The sequence below is a fragment of the Peromyscus eremicus genome, chromosome 3, assembly GCF_949786415.1.
Source record: "Peromyscus eremicus chromosome 3, PerEre_H2_v1, whole genome shotgun sequence".
Classification (NCBI taxonomy): Eukaryota; Metazoa; Chordata; class Mammalia; order Rodentia; family Cricetidae; genus Peromyscus; species Peromyscus eremicus.
The window spans coordinates 51,150,969-51,166,169 of NC_081418.1; the positions used below are offsets into that span (position 1 = coordinate 51,150,969).

At 43.7% G+C, this 15,201-nt stretch overlaps 1 protein-coding gene across 1 annotated transcript in view; it reads left to right on the plus strand.

The window, feature by feature from the left end:
* The window catches only part of Tmem178b (transmembrane protein 178B), a 378,681-nt gene that overhangs the window by 39,874 nt on the left and 323,606 nt on the right, over nt 1-15,201 (plus strand). The window lies entirely within an intron of this gene.

Consider the following 15,201-nt stretch of genomic DNA (forward strand, 5'->3'; position numbering starts at 1 on the left):
CCAAATATACAAACATGAGAGCAACACTCAATGTTTTTGTACGTGGTTATTTTTGATCTTTTATTCATGTGACAGTTTCGTGAAGGTCCATTATGTATCAGACCCAGTGTACCTGGGGGTTTCAGAATGAGAAAATGCTCCCACACTTAAGGACTCCCAGATTTCAATAGCTGATTCAGAGGAAGAGCTCTTGTGATAAACAAGTAAGTGGTGAAAATTCAACAATACAATCTAGAGTACACAACTGCATCCAAACTTGGGAGGAACAAATAAATACTGATTTGAATTATCCTGGTTTTACCTGAAGTGCTGTGCTCCAGGTGAGGAGGTAGCATTTTGAGAGTTTATGAATATGTACTCAAAAGTTTATCCACAAAATATGTGAAAAGAACAGGTAGTTGTTAGAATATGAGTGTTTATCCATGCGTGTTCTTTTCTAAATATGTCTTTTCCTCTTTAGTCTCTGTACTTTCTCCACCAGGGAAATGCTTGGCACACAGTAGGAGCTTGTGAATAAATTATAACTAACTGATTAAATTATGTACTCAAGTTCCTGAGGACGACAATTTCTCCATAGGCACCATCGTGGACTCAGTGTGGGCCTCCCTGATGCTTGAATGTTGATGCTTCACCCCCATGGTGCATGTGTTTGGATCAAGGAAGTGACTGAGGTTAAATGAGATGCTGTGGGTGGGGATCTCACCAGATAGAATAAGTGTTCTTATCAGAAGGGGCACCAGAGAGCTCACAGCCTCTTGTTCTCCAAACAAACTGAAGAAAGATCAGTTGAGTACTTAGCAAGAAGGCAGGAGAAGAGCCTTTACCAGAAGCTGGATCAGGCTGGGTGCTTTTCAGCCTCCAGAGCTGAACATCCATTGCTAAATAGACACACTACTAGTGTAGCCTCCATGAGACCATCATCTGCCATTTGAAGAATATCCAACTGTTAGCCTCTGTTTATCTAATATGCTAATTTCCCATTTATAGTATATGAGATTGCTTCAGTAACTGACATCCTTGCTGTCAGTTATTGGCCTAGGGAATGCTCCTTAAATATGGTTTGTTTCTTGCTTCGGCTGTGGAGATGCCAGCTTGCATAGATCAGAGTAGACACATGTTATAAGGGTGGAGGGATTTGCTGATGTTAATTCTAGATTGAAAAAAAAAAAAGAAGAAAGGTCAGAACTAAAAAGATTGGCCATCTTGTCCTCAGATACAATGGTGCTATAGCATGGTACGAGGATGATGATGATGACGATGATGGTGGTTGTGATGATGGTGATATAATAATCTTGGAAGAAAAAAGCAGGATGAACCAATGCTGTTAGGAATCATGTTTGTATTTACTTTTCTATTGCCAGAAATGAGTGTTTGCTTATGTCAATATTTTCATTCTGATTATACCCCCAATAAACTAAAGTGTGTGTACTAATTTATAGAAGCAGTTGAAGGTAACAGGCTTGGCATTTCTTGACAAAGCCAGAAACATTAGTCCCTGGATTAGAAGTATTAAGGATGCACCATTTACAAAGTCAATAATTGCCTTTCCTGTTATTTGCTTATGTCTGATCTTTAGTTTTTGCACACACAGATATTAGTACATAAGAAGAATCAGTTTATAGGGACATTTTCATATGCTTTTTGGGTTAATTCTAATCTGAAAGATTTAAATAACTTGAAGCAGTGTTTTTCATAATCCACCTCACTGACTCGATTGTTTATGGGTGAGAATATAACTGCCTATTAGGAGTTGCAGGCCAAATGACCAGCCCCTATTCCTCTCCCCGATCTGTCATTCCTGCATGTTGAGCGAGGCATATTTTCATTCTCTATAACCATGCAGCTCTAGGAATCCAGGCGATCAGTGTGGCAGGAACAGTACAGAGCAGTGCTTCCTCTCATTTATCCCAGAAGAGAACTCATTTGGACATTCTCAAAGCCGCCAGGCCCTTCTGCAAATAGCTATTCACCTTCCTTGGCCAAGGTGACAAATGGCTTTTGCTGGGTTAGTAGACAAGAAGTGGGTTTCATTTGTCTTACTGCTCAAGCCCCTCGTGTGGGAAGAGGAGTAAAGGAAGGGGACATACATTGTGACTTAGAACTTCCTTTGTGTTTTAGCCGGAGGGGGACCACGAGGTGTCGGTAAATCATCAGCCAGGTGTCCAAACATTAGGCAGCTTCCCCTAAAGCTGACCAACAGTTCACAGATGGCAGGAAGTCTTGGAGACATTGGAGAATGGCTGTGGGGTGAGAAGGGGGAAGCTAGGCTTGGCAAGGCTGCCAGGCTCTGCCAGCCATTGAGGGGCTGCTTGGGAGCACAGCTCTTCTCTCATTTCCTGACCAATACTTTGAAGCATTTTTTACTTATGTTGTTTGTGTGTGTGTTATATGCATGTGAGTGTATGAACGCGTGCTCCTGTGCAGATGCATATGGAGACCTGAGAGGGGCAGTGGGTGTCTTTCTCTATCACTCTGCCTTCTTAAGATAGGGTCTCTCACTGAACCAGAAGCTTGCCATTTCAGCTAGACTGGCCAGTGAGCCTGTCTTCACCCCCAATACTGGGCCAAAGGCGGGTATAGCCATGCGAAGCTTTTTTTTTTTTTAAATGTGGGTTTTGAATTCATTCTTACCCAATGAGCCATCTCCAGTCCCAGTTCTGACTTCTTGAATGTTTGCTTGGTATTGTTCATTTTGTTCTGACTCAGTTGCTTGAATTGAAGGGGGAGGGGACTGGCCAAATCTTACGCTCCATTTCCTCGATTCCCATCTGTGCCTTGAGATCCTGGAACTGAGCTGGACACAGCTTAAAGCCATTAGACTTGAAAACTACCAGACTAGAAAGGCATGGAAAGCTTGGGACTGCCTGGGACAAGACCACTGTGGGGACATTTCTTCTTGTTTTCTATCTCTTTGTGAAGGGATCCTTCCAGACAGCCGGAGCCCACCCCAACATTTGCTCCTCGGCAAACCATTCCCTACCTCCCAGCAGAATGGGAGCACCTAGTCTCTATTTCTCCAAGGCACATTTCCATCATCAGGATGAAGAAAAGATTGAGTCCAGGGACATGACATATCATTGTTATCTTGCCTCCACTCCTATGACACATTGCTTATCACTGGGACCTGGCAAATGTTTGTGGAATTTAGTAGAAGCTACTATCTGATTTGGACACCACTTAATTACCTTTATAGCATTAGCTCTCTGGGTATGGCCACGTGCAACTTCAAGCAGGGGAAGAAGGTTATTTAGATAACATGGTTAGTATATGGAAATGCTATATAAAAATGCAAAGCCATGGCCATATAGCCTTGTCATTTCCACAGGTGAGGGATTTCAGTATGGGATCAAGGATAGTGCATGAGTAGTGTGAAGAGGAAGCCTAGAATCTTTGGCTCTGAAGCTGGATGACCATAGTGGATCACAGTTGTGTACACAGACATTGAGGAAGTATGGGATGAATCCCATCAGAAAGCCTAGCATTTCTCCTTTAAGAAGTGTTATGCTAGTTGCTGAGGATGCCAGGCATCTCTGTCTGTATCCTGTCTTACATCCTTTCTGCCTATGTTTTACTCTTGCTGTTGCTGGGCAGCTAGGGTCTCAAGGATTCAGATGAATAGCATTTACCTTCAGCTAAACCATGCCCTTGTCTTTTTCTGCACTCGAGTTTCTAGGAACCAACCTGGGACTTCCATAGAATGTCATTTATGAGTCACCTACATGAAGATACAGAGAGGAAAATAGCCCATAGGTTGACCCTTGACTCAAGAGGGCTTGGAGCTTGTGGCAAAATGTCCCCTTCTGTTCTTGGCTGGGTGGTTTTGAGACATGTTTTGTTCATTTCTTTTAAGAGTCACAGAAGGGCTGAGCCACACTGAACAACCCAGTGATGCCATCAGTTGTGAAAATCACAGAGCATCAGACAAGAGCAAGGTCTGTGAAGACCACACAGGAGAGCTGCCTTCACCAGGGCACCCAGGTTTGGGGAAGATGACATGTCTTAGGGTTAGTGTTGAAATGGAAAAGACTTGTATGGACCCTAGGATAGTCTTAGATCTTTTTTTTTATTATAATCTTATTTAACTATGTGTAAATTAAAGCTAGGTGTACACTCCTAGCATGTAAAACTCTCATATAATCACAAAACCACCAGAGATTCACGCATTAAAAGCAAATAAAATGACAAAATCCAATAAAATTCAAATTAACAACATTAATTTAATGTGATGGATGATGGATTTTGCACAAATGAAATTGCTGTTGGCAAACGAGTGTGTCACTGACAGCTTGAGCTGCTCCTCTGGGTTCAGGGTGTCATGTGTCCCACAACGACACCCTTCTGCTGCCTGTTTTTCTCTTTGAGTCACTGAGAAACCTTTGTCTGGCTAGGACTGAATATATTATTTACATATTGAAGCTGCCTGCACTCTGTTCTCCCGAGTAGAGACAATGGAAGGGCTGTCAATCGGGCTGACGGGAGCAGAGCAAAGGTAGATGCTGACACTGCTTCACAGAGCAGAAGGAGGTGCTGGGAGGACACTCAGGGATGGTGGTGGGAGGAAGGATAAGCTTGGGAGTCTGAGTCTTTGCTTACACTTAGCTTAATTCGCAGCATCTTATTTACAGAGGAGGATGCTGGAGTCAAATATTTACTTCTGGGAAGCTAAAGGGAGCTTGCTTGACTATTCAGTTCCAATGAAGTGAGGGCTGAGATATTTTTCTGGATCTAGGTACCCCCCATTGGCATCCTGGGGTAGAGTGGAATATTGGAGAGCTATTATGTTATGTACTATCTCTCCTACCCTTTGGTGAAACCATTGTGTTGTGAGAAACTCTTAGGCAAAGGAAGCTTGGTTGCAAAGTTTGGATAGAAGCTCCTGACAAATGCTGGGGGGGAGGTCCTCATTGCTACATTCACACTGGTTCTAGCCCACGAAAGGCGTCTTTTCTGAGGCTGCTTCATAGGCTTAACGAGGCTTCTGGCACTGACTGGACTCTACTTGGAAGCCTTCCCCCGTCTCTGCTTTCTGAATAAAGGCTAGAGGTGAAAGCCAGTAAGGCTAAGCTCAGGCAACCTGGGTTTCTATCTTGGACAAGTTGCTTAACCTGTGCCTCAGTCTCTTCATGTGTTCACTGGGGAGGATAGTCATGCCTGCTTCTTTGGATGAAACATGTCACTGTATGTGACATGTCCAGAATGCAGGCTCTGAAGGAGAAACAAATGGTTTATCATTCAGAAGATTCAGCTAAAGAGACAACACCAGGATAGAAAATACCTAAACGATCAAGGATCCTACCTCATCATTTCAGAGCTTGTTAATTTGCTTCTTTGGATGAAAAAATATCGATTCCTTGAGAATTTCATACATCATATCTATCCCTCATCTCCTCTTAGACTCATGCCTATCTTTCTATAGTCATTCAATTTTGTGTGGGTGTTAAAACAAGAATATGGGGAGCAAAGTTGGGTGGTAGGGGGATGGGCCAAGGAGGGTTGGAGGAGGGATAAATATGATCAAAACCCATTGTAGGAAATTCTCAAAGGACTAAAATAAAGGGGCAGGAAGAACACCCCATCAAGCTCACTAGGTGTGGGACCCTTCTCTGGAGTGTGTTAGACTTACGGGGCGGGGGGGGGGGGAAACATACCCTTAAAGAAATCTAACTCTCGCTCTCTCAGCAACCATCAGTTATCAACAGCTCATCAACTAGGGGTGGGACAGTGTCCCACCCCCCGCCCCCACAATGGGATTGTCTGTCTTGCTCTGGCCTTGTGTGTGCTGTCACAACCACTGGCTTCACATGTCCTGCTGTGTCCCTTGTATTCAGCCACCACCTTCAGCTCTCACCCCTTTGCTGCAGTGATCCTGAGCCTTGGGCACAGGGAGGTCAGAAATTTGCCTTTGTGAAGAAGAAAAAGTAATGGAAAAATGGTGTGAAGGAGCCAGGCATGGTAGCACACCCCTGTAACCCAGCCCTCCGGAGGCAGAGACAGGAATACCTCCATAGTGGGATCCTCTTTTAGAAAGTGTGTGTGTGCTTGTGTGCGTGTGTGTGTGTGTGTGTGTGTGTGTGTGTGTAAAAAGGAAACACTGGAAGGAAAAGCTGTGCAAACACATTTGAACGGGCTTTGTCTAAAGCACGTTAGAAAGTCTTTCTTTCTGACACTTATTTTGCATTAAAAACCAGAGGTGTTAATTATGAGGCAGTCCTGTCTGTTTATCATGGCTTGTCCCCATAGACATTATTTGGCACACTTGATTCTCTCAAGGCGTTTTGCTGAGTCAGACAAGCCTTGTAATAATTCAAGTTCCTCCAGAAGCCCCAAGACAGGAGGGAGGAGGAAGTTGGAGGAGAGGTTACTGTGTCTTGGGTGCTCTGGGAAGGAATGGTGAGAACTCATTACTGCTCCAGCAGGCCTGAGAGGGTTTTGGGTAGTCATCCTCCCATCCACTGATTCTCCTCAGCCATTTGTTGAGGCCTGCGGAAGGTGGAGATTCAACTGTCTGATGCATCCAGTCTGTCTGCTTGGTCTGGGTGGGCTATGGTGGCCAGAGGGAGTTGTTAGGCCTTGGTTGTCAGGCAATGGGAGCTGGCAAGCTAAAATGTGTGGTGATATATTGTGTCTCCCAATATATTGTGCATCCTAATAAACTTATCTGGGGACAGAGGACAGAACAGCCACTAGATAGACATAGAGGCCAGAAAATGGTAGCATACACACCTTTTTAATTCTAGTATTCTGGAGGCAGAGATCCATCTGGATCTCTGTGAGTTCAAAGCCACACTGGAAACAGCGAGGCATGGTGACATACGCCTTTAATCCCAGGAAGTGATAGCAGGAAGCAGAAAGGTATATAAGGCGTGAGGACCAGGAACTAGAGCTGGTTAAACTTTTAGGCTTTTAGCAGCAGTTCAACTGAGATCCTTCAGGTGAGGACCCACAGGCTTCCAGTCTGAGGAAACAGGATCGGCTGAGAAGTTGGCGAGGTGAGGTTAGCTGTGGCTTGTTCTGTCTCTCTGATCTTTCAGCATTCACCCCAATACCTGGCTCCAGGTTTGTTTTTATTAATAAGACCTTCTAACAATTCATACCACAAAGATGGGCCTGAAGGGCCTGGGGAGGTCTCAGAGATACGGGCTGAGTAGACTATGGGAGTGGCACTAACGTAGGCATTATGCCTCATCTAGTGTCGAAGGATCTAGTGTGACTTTATCTTGGTATACTCTGTCTGATATCAGTTGCTGATTGTATAAATTTTATTAAATCCTCTGCTCTCTGTGACACCTACACCTTTGAGTGATTCTTGGCAGACATTTTTATGAACCTGCTTTGATGCATTTTGAAGATCCATTTGCTGAAAGTCTTCAGTGATGAATCTCTGACTTCTTGGTTTGGCTCAGCCTTGCAAATGAGTGCATGTGGAGGGGACATGGGGAGGTGAAGGAGGGGTAGAAAGGGAAGACAGGGCCATGCAGGTTGAAAGAGGCTGATGAGGTACCTGGAATGAGAGGGGCCTCAGGTTAGATCTCATCTCATTGAGATGTAGCAATGGATGAGATGGGATGAGGCCATAGAGGGACCTGTGGTCTCTCTTTGCCTTCTGGTGTTGGGGTGGATTAGGGTCAGTCATCACCATGCCATTTAAAGGGCTGCTGGGGTACATAGTCTACTTTTACTAGGCACTCTGGTTGTCATGGTCAAGTGCTCACACTTTAGACACGAGTGGAAGGTAAGGCAAGCGGAGATGGGTCCTTTAGGTTTGGGAAGGACCCTGGCATTGAGGAATCTGGATCAGAACAGAGAGGCAGCCATCAGGGGTGTGCTGGGTTGGCCTGGAGTCAGAAGCCAGGATGGAGTCTTGCCTCTGCTTTTACATCTTGTGCCTTAGACAAATTCAACTTTTGCTGTGGTTTGAATGTGAACTATCCCCCATAGACTCACATGTTTAAAGATTTGGTCCCCAGCTGGTGATGCTGTTTGGGAGGTTGCAGAATCTTTCGGTGGTGGAGCCTTGATGGAGGATGTGGCTCACTGGGGGCACATCTTGAGGGTTTATAACCTAACCTCTCTTCCTGCTTTTCCTCTGCTTCCTGAGGGGAGAGGGGGATATGACGTGAACGGCTGCCTCCTGCCCCTGCCACCACACCTTCCCTACGTGACACATGTCTTCCCTGCCACCATAGATGCTATCTCCCCAGGACCCAAAGAAACCCATTCTTTCTTCAGGTATTTTTGTCAGGGTGTTTTATCACAGCAACAGAAAAGCAGCTAAGACAACCATCCTTCCTTCACAGGATGGAGGAAGACAGTGGTGCTACACCACTTGGATTAGTGTGGAGATAAAATGAGCAAATGTATCTATTTATAAAGCACTTATTTCTGTTAGTTCTTTTAAATGGTGAAATACTTTAAATGTTTACATTCAATGAAATGCTTTTAATAAAATAATATAATGCAATACAGTTATGGTCCTCACAAAGATAATTACAGGTTTTCTAAAATGTTAATTCACAGTATACATTACTGGGACACAGGTTTTTCAATTTAGTTTTGTTTTTATTAATACTTTTTAATCAAAGTAAAATAGTGGTGGTAAAATGCAACTAAGAGTCCCCTGAAGAGCAAAGCTGTCCCCTCTCTCCAATTTCCCAGGCTAGCTCTTTAGGGGCAGCTACTCTGGATTTTTAGTTGTTTTGTCACACATTGTATATTTAAAAATAATATAGTCATGCTGCTCTTTCTTGGATAGCTTTAGATAATTGATTTGGAGGTTAGTCTTTGTAGTCCAGCCTTTACCCATGTCTTTCTGATTTTTCTTAATGTAATCAGTTCACAGTTTTGGGTCAAAATGCCTGTCAGTATTTATGCAGTTCTGACCGTGTAAATAACATTTGCTTCTGAGCCAAATCGTGACCTCTGATTGTGCTAGCTTCTTGTACATAGTTTTATTTATTTACCCTTATTTATTTATTTATTTATTTATTTATTTATTTATTTAGGTTTTTCGAGACAGGGTTTCTCTGTGTAGCTTTGTGCCTCACCTGGAACTCACTTGGTAGCCCAGGCTGGCCTCGAACTCACAGAGATCCGCCTGGCTCTGCCTCCCGAGTGCTGGGATTAAAGACGTGCGCCACCACCGCCTGGCTTACCCTTATTTTTATTAAGGGTAAATACGGGGAAAATTTTGCTTAACTCAATTTTTAAAATTATATTTTATTCACTTATTTATATAGATATGTGGTGTGTTTGTGTGCACGTGCACGCACATTATGGGGAGTGTATTTGTGCTGTGGTGTACATATGGAGGTCAGAAGACAGCTTATGGGAGTCATTTCTCTCCTTCAACTGGTGGGGGGGGGTCCTAGGGATCACACAAAGGCTTGGTATCAAGTGCTTTTACTTGCTGAGTACCTCCCTGGTCCTTGCTTAACTTTTCATTTATTGATTGGCAACTTTCCCAAAGATTCTAGTAGGTCTTCCAAGTAAGTACCTGTCAAGATAGGGTCTCCAACACCTCAACATATCAGATACTTTGTGGGTTCCATTTCTCTTATAGAACCCTCTTTCTTCCCGCTTGAGTTGGTTTTTCTTCGGCTTGTTAGCACATACAAGATCATCATCCTAGACTAGTGTTGATCACCTCCTGGTTAGATCTCCTGTTTCTGTTTCTTTCATGGATGCCATGCTTGATGTCCACCCCACCCCCAATGCTGTCACTCATCCCGTTGTAGCCTCTTTAAAAAGAGTGTGCATCTTCGCATTCTCATCTGCATGAAAAAATTGCTATTGTTCTTGTAGTCCTGGCGGATAGTTTGATTGGGAAGAGAATTCCAAATTGAAATTGTGTATTTTGAAAGCATGAATCAGTTGTTTTCTAGATAATGACGGACACAGTATCTCTTAACTTCTTTGTATGGGCCCTGCTAGTTCCATCTCCTAAACTCAGCGCCATCGGTTCAGAGACGCTCATTTCTGGGTTCTGGGGGGAGGGGTAGAGCTCTCCCTTCTTTTTGACGCCCTCTTCCTACTTGCTGAAGTTATAGATTCCTTTTCTCTCTTCAGTCAGAAACCCCTCTGCCTTCTCTGCCACAAGAATGTCAAAAATCTTTCCTCTTGATGTCTCCCCTCCTGTTCTCTGTGTCTTTACGGGGCACAGACTTTCACATTTGCTTTTTTAAAAAAGGCTTATTTATTATTTGAGTGTATGTGTGTGTGTTTGTGTGTTACCAGGGTGCCTGAGGAGGCACAATGAAGGTGTCGGAACCCCTGGAATTACAAGTGGATATAAGCTGTCTGAGGTGGGTATTTGGAACTGAATCTGGATCCTTTGGAATTGGAATAGTTTTAAATATTGAGCCATCTCTCCATTTTGTCCTTTCTTGATTCCTTAATACACTTAGGTCTTTTACTTAATAACCAAATCTCTTGTTTAGTAAAAAAGAGAGACAGAGCAGGGCCAAGTGTAAAAAGAAATGGAAGAATGAAGGAAGAGGATTCAATATGGAAATTACGCGTCAATGGGGCCCTATTATTTTACTTTTTGTGGTACCTTGTAGTGCCATGGATTGAACCCAGAGCCTTCTGTGAACTAGGTAAGCACTCTGCCATTGAGACATACACTGACTTCCAGTGAAGGACTTTGTGACAACAGAGGACTTTATCAAGAAGGAAAACCAAATCACACTGAAGTCCAGGCTGGCTCTGAGTAATGTGATTTGTGTGGACACTGTACTAGGGACTTGGAATTTCATTGTAAATCCATTATTGATGATAGATTTGTCAATGAGTCATTATTGTAGCCTGTTTTTAAAGTGCTGCAACATTCAAGAATTTCATGCTTCACGGTACCTAGAGTGTCACCTAAGAACACAAGATTGTAAAATAAAGGACGCCGATTATGCAAAACAAGTTCCATCCTGCGCTAGGAGGCATGGCTCACCTCCGTCAGGGGCTCACTGCCAGTGTCTTAGAGGACGTCAGGCAATGCCCAGTGCAGAGCCTATGAAAGGTGTGAGACCGCGTCTAAACATGACTATGTGGGCATAATATAGCACGACGGAAGAGAGGAAATTATGGACAAAGATTCTTCCCTTGTCATCTTGTCCATTTTTTTTTCTTCCTTGCCACCTTTCTTCTCTGTAAATCTGAAAGCTTTGAACGAAAGGTAATAATAGCTTGTTTGTTTGCGCTCTGAAGACAGCCATTACAGTGAATTTGCTCTCACAGCCAGGGCTGCTGCCTCCTGCCCACTTGCAAGTGGGTATCAGGGTGGCAGATCATAAAAAGGACAGGCTAAGCCACGACATCCCAGCTTTCGTCAGCCAAGAACCTCAGTCCAGACTGTGAGGAAATAGCACTTTCTAGACACAGCAGGGCAGATGAACATATGAACTCACAGAGGTTGTCACTGCAGGCACAGGACCTGCATGAGGCTCCAGCCAGACAAAATCCCAGCGTGGAGGAGAGGAAGTGAGCACAAAGTCTCACCCCTACCCAAGAAACCATTTGGAAATGGTAGCTGCTGGGAGAGGGAAAACCAGTTTTTGTCAATAGTGTCATACCGGGTGTGCCAACCACACAAAATGAATTCCACATTTTTTAAAGTAGATTTTTCTTTCTTTCTTTTCTTTTCTTTTCTTTTTTTTTAAATTCTTTAAGAGAAAGAACATGAAGTTGGGTGGGTGGGGAGGGAGGATCTAGGAGGAATTAGGGGATAATGGGAGATGGTAAAAATGATAAAAAACATACTGTCTGAAATCTTCAAAAACAAGCAAGCAAGCAAACAAAAACAAAAACAAAAACAAAAACAAAAACAAAAACAAAAACAAAAAACAAAACCAACCAACCAACCAACCAACCAAAAACTCTGTCCAAACCCACAGCAGCTGTAGAGGTTGTTCTATCCCCAGCATACCAGTGCTGCCCTGGATGCTTTGGCTTTAATTGGTTTTATAGTTATTCTTCCTTTGTTTTAAAGTTCTCTTGAGTGCACTTAATACCTGTACCATCTGCCTCAGTGGGTCTGTTCTCTGTTTTTCTCATGCTTTATCATGGACATGCAGAAATATAGAACATATACCTAAGTATTGGGGAGAGAGACTTCTAGAAGCATAGATATCTAGGAAGGCAGAACTGAGCTTGGCCAGGCTGAGTGTTAGGTGGCCTGGACCCTTCCACTCTGCTTGCCTTATGATGCCCATGGGGCATTGCCAGTTACACAGACAATTTCCTGAGGACTATCCTGCTCTTGGTGAACTTCAGTAGTGGATGGAGGAGGCATTAGGCATGAGAGCAGATTTTCCTCTCTGTTTCTTTCCTGTCAGCATTGAGCTCCTGGAGTCCATGGGAAGGAAGTGCATGGCACCCTACAGAAGAGTGGGCAGCGGTCTGTCCAGCCTTATTTCCCACATTGATGACTCCATGAGCTCAGACAGACCTTGACTTTGGTGGGTCTCAGCTTTCTCTGCTGCACAATGGGAAAGCTAAAGACTGCCACTGGCCTTTGCAATAGATTGTCCTGAAGTTTAGGGACAGATGTGTGTGCTAAGACTGCTTCCTGCTTTCTTCTTCAGAATGAAGTTAAACACTCAGCTTCTAAATGAACTTCTGTCTCAGTGGACACAGATGGGGGTAGCTGATAGCAAGTAGCACACACTAAGGAGCCATGAGCATCCTCCCAGTCCCCTTTCGATACCGAGGGGCATTGTTCCCTAGACCATTGACCTCCTTGAAGGCAGGACTCCTGTTTGTATTGTTCTAGAGAGTTCTTAGAGAGCTGCTCATAGTTGTTAAAGAGAAAGCTGGTTAAATTTTGTTTGTTTTCTCCCCCTAGCATCTAGCACAGTGCCAAGAAAATAATAAATATTTGTTGAATTGAATGCTGAACATATGGTATTGTAAGTATTGTGAATGTTTGAAATTGCAACATAAGCAAGGTAAGGATGTAAGTATTGTATTTTTATTTTCCCTAAGGGGGAAAATACTACGTGAAATAAAAACCTTTCAGAGAAGATTGCAAAGCTGTTTTCCCTGCTCATCACTTTCTTCATCCTCAGAATTTCAATTCCTGTTCTCAGTGGTCAGAAGAGAAGTAGGTTTTACCAGAGCTTCCAGGATTACAGAGACTACCTGCCCCTCTCTCTCTCTTCCCATCCTTTCTATATGAGGACTTGTTGGAAGTTAACCAAGGATAAAAGAAATATCTGAAGCCCCCTACTGGGATGCTAATTAGTTATTTCTTGTCCAAGAAATAATTAAAAAAAGACTTCTGAGAGAATGTCTGTGTTTGATTTAGAAGATAATCTCTCTCCCGCCTCTACCTCAGTTTTGATAGCTGACATTCTCAGGTGTCTCCAATTAGCTCAAGAGGGGTTAAGACATTTAAAATAATTCTCAAAGAAAAATTAATTTTCATTTGCTCTGACTTAAACAGATACTCCTACAACTCTTCAGAAGGAAGAAGGCTGTTATAGAATCTGGCAAAAATAACAAAACAAAACAAAACAAAAAACCAAAAAACGAACCAAACCAACTCAGTTTCCTGACTGCTTGGAAGGAATCAGCATCCAGTGGCACCTCACCCAAGACTTACTAGAAAATTAAGTTGCTGTTTTAATTACAGTTGGCATCTGCAGTTTCCTGGACAAGGGAAGTCAGCTTGCTAGAACAGTTCTGTTGGCACCAGAAGATCAGGAAGGTAGCAAGAATGCACCAAAGGCAAAGTTGTACTTCCCTATGAGAGCCCAGCTTGGCAGTTTTTCCCAGATCCTCCTCTAATCTCGTCTTTGTCAGTAGATATTATTGAGGGCGCAGTCCCAAGGAGACCACTGCTCTGGGTACTGAGGACTCCCTTCTCTACAGGGTTTTTTTTTGGGAGGGCGGTTAGAAGCAGGCAGGAAGCAAGCAAGTCACATATCTTGAGGTGATGAGATTGTGTGGAACGAGCAATCACATAGATCATTGACATGCAAATGCTCAGAGAAAGAGTAGATGGCTGTGGGTCAGGATGGAGAAAGAGGACACCAGGGAGGAGGGATGCAGTGCAGGACATCTGGTTTGCAGGAACATGTTAAGGGAAAAATATGGGTCAAAGCTGGGCAGGGTAAAGTGTTGCTAGAGGCTAGGGGTGTGGTGTGGGTAGGAGATTAGTGAAAATGGAGGTAGGCTGAGTGAGAGGGAGTAGGAGTCTTGTGTTTGGGGCTGAGGTCCTGATGCCTTAGATTAGTGCTTTCTCTGTTATTTTTAGAATACGTCCTCTGAACCTTACACAGGAGGCTATTGGATAAAATGGGTGGAAGAGGAGGCGTACTGTCGGAACCTACAGCATCTCCTCCCAGCACCATTTCCCTCTATTCTGTACCTTGTTCTGGAAGTCAGTGGATAACCTCTTTAATCCCAGCACTCGGGAGACAGAGGCAGGCTGATCTCTGTGACTTGGAGGCCAGCCTGGTCAACAGAGTGAGTTCCAGGACAGTCAAGACTGTACAGAGAAACCCTGACTTAAAAAAAAAAAAAAAAAGAAAGAAGGCAGAATTTAGGATGCTGAGGAATCTTTCAGGTTAACAGAAACCAGGAATGAGCATGAGCAGATCCTCCTCAGGGCCTTAGAAGGTGCCAGAATGCTGACATCTTGCTTTTAGATGCCTTGCCCCAGAACTCTGGTACCTAATTTGCAATAATTTGCAATGTCATGCCTGGGAAAATATAAAACCATGAGCACAGATTCCCCTTGCATCTATTACTGAGCTCTGTCAGCCATCCGAGTAGTTTTTTTTTTTTTTTCAGTTTTTTTTTTGAAATTTAATTTTGTTATGTGCATGGGTATTTTGTCTGCATGTATGTCTGTGTACCTCCTGTGTTCCTCCTCCCAGGGAGGCCGGAATTGGATGTCAGATTCCCTGGAACTTGAGTTATAGACACTTTGGAGCTGGTGAGAGGGTGCTGGAAGTTGAACCTGGATCCTCCGAAGAACAACCCGTACTCTTAATTGCCGAGCTCTCTCTAGCCTCTCTTCAGGGGCTTTCATTGTTTCTTTCCTGGAAGGATTTTCATGCCTACAGAGCAAAAGCTTCATGTTTTAAGCTCAATTTCTTTTACACTTTATACCCTCTAGTGTCTGGGGTTGGCCCTGGGGTCTGAACCTAACCAGAGCGGGCCCAGAGTGACTCCCAGGACATAAGCAGATTTAGTCTCTGTTCC